Genomic DNA, 2,362 nt, shown 5'->3' with positions numbered 1-2,362 from the left:
TCTGTGTTGGAAGGAGTACAACCAGAGTGCTCCGGAAAGCCAGGATGACCAGACTTCATCTCTCATACTTTGGACATATTGTCAGGAGGGACCAGTCCCTGGAGAAGGATATCATGTTTGGTAGAGAGGAAGGTCAGAGAAAATGAGGAAGACCCCCAATCCCCAAGTGAGATGGATTGGCACACTGACAGCAGCAATGGGCTCAGATGTAGCAATGATTGTGAAATTGTCACAGGACCAGGCAATGTTTTGTTCTGTTATGCATAAGGTAGATATGAGTTGGTACCGACTCAATGGCATTAACTATAACAAATATACTCAGTGGGTTCAAAGATCTTCTTACATAACTTAATTGGAAGTTGTTAAAAATTAAATGGAACACATAAAGATCAATATCATAGGCATTAATGAGTTGAAATGGATTGATATTGGTCATTTGGAATCTGATAGTCATATGGTTTACTGTAGCCTGGAAAAGAGGGATGGTGACCATTAATTGTCCAAAAGAACACTTCTAGACCCATCTTGAAGTTCAATGCTGTGATAGGGTAATATCCATCCTGTAAGAAAGTCCTGTTGTGTTGTCAGATGAGCACCAGACTGCTAACTTCAAGGTCGGCTTTTCAAACACACCAGTCACTCCTCAAAAATCTATGTTGGGTTGCTATGAGTCAGGACTGATTCGATGGCACCTAGCAACAACCACAAAAGCAAGACCAGTTAATACCACTATTATTCAAATTTATGTACCAACAACTAAGTCACTGATTCTACCAACTTCTTCAGTCTAAAATTGATCAAACGTATAATCAAGATGTTTAGTAATTGCTGATGATTGGAATGCAAAGGTTGCCAACAAAGAAGACAGATTAGTAGTTGGAATATGTGGTCTTGGTGATAGAAATTATGCTTGAGAAAGCTTGAAAGAATTTTGCAAGACTGAAGATGTATTCAATGAAAATGCCTATATTAAACAAAATAAACACTGACTATACACATGGTCCTCACCAGATGGAATACACAGGAATCAAATTGACTACATCTGTGGAAAGAGATAGTGGGGGGAAAAATCAATATCATTGACTCAAACAAGGTGAAGTGCTGACTGTGGAAAAGAGTATCAATTGCTTTTATGCAAGTTCAGGTTCAAGCTAAAGTAAATTAAAACAATCCACCAGAGCCAAACTATGACCTTGAATACATTCTGCCTGAATTTAGAGACAATCTCAAAAACAGATTTAATTCATTAGACATTAATGACTGAAGATCAGAAATGTTGTGGGATGGCAGAAAGAACATCATAAGAAAGAAAACAAAAGATCATTACAGAGTCAAGAAAGAAAGTAAAGACTAAAATGAATATCAGAAGAGACTATGGAACATGCTCTGAAGTGTAGAGCTGCTGAAGTGAATGGAAGAAATGAGTAAGTTAAAAAGTTGACCATAAAGTTTCAAAGGTCAGCTCGAGAAGATAAAGTAAAGTATTACAATGAAATATAAAAAGATCTGGAGTTAGAAAATCAAAATCCAATAACACCCTCAGCATTTCTCAAGTTGAAAGAAATAAAGAAAAATATTAAATCTTAGCTTGTAATGCTGAGGAAAATATTGAATAATTCAGAAAGCATCAAAAGAATATGGAAGCTATACATAGAATCACTGCATTGAAAATAAATGCTGGATGAAAAAGCATCTCAAGAGGAAGCATATGATCAAGAACTGGCAGAGACCATGTCACCAAGGGGCAGAGTGGCGGAGGACCCTAAGCATGAAGGGCTCATTGTTAAGCAAGGACACAATGGGTCTCCCCTTGGAAGGCAAAGCCCCAGGAGGTATCTCATGTGGGGACTCTGCAGTTTCTGTCTCTTTGTTTTAATCAGCTTATTTTTAATTTTCTTGATTTTATAATAAAAGTTTTCAGTAGAGTCTTAGTAAGAATTATATTAGAGATTTGAAACTTGTTTTTAGGCACCTTCACACCATATTCAATCATGTGTAGTCCTGAAGAATGCTTTTCACACTAACAATAAATTTCACCACTAGGAAAAACCAGCTAGTTTTCTCAGTTCAAGTTTAAGATTACATTCAACATTCTGTGTAGTTTTGGTCAGGAACATTAAGACCTTTAGAAAATTAGCTAAAATGCAATTAAGGGCTAAGAGAATAGTAATAGATCATAAGCAGAAATTTAATTAGATGTTTTGCGTAGAGAAGTTTTTAGTATAAGGAAGTTGTTCCGTTTCTTCTTAACTACAAAACTTTAAATGCTTCTTGTTTTTCCTGTTTAATCAATCATGAGAAACAACTGTGTTGTCAGTTACCATAGCAAATAATGTTTAGGTACATGTTGTGATTAATGAAA

This window comes from Chrysochloris asiatica, unplaced genomic scaffold (assembly GCF_000296735.1).
Source record: "Chrysochloris asiatica unplaced genomic scaffold, ChrAsi1.0 scaffold00259, whole genome shotgun sequence".
Taxonomy (NCBI): domain Eukaryota; kingdom Metazoa; phylum Chordata; class Mammalia; order Afrosoricida; family Chrysochloridae; genus Chrysochloris; species Chrysochloris asiatica.
This window is presented reverse-complemented; position numbering follows the sequence as displayed.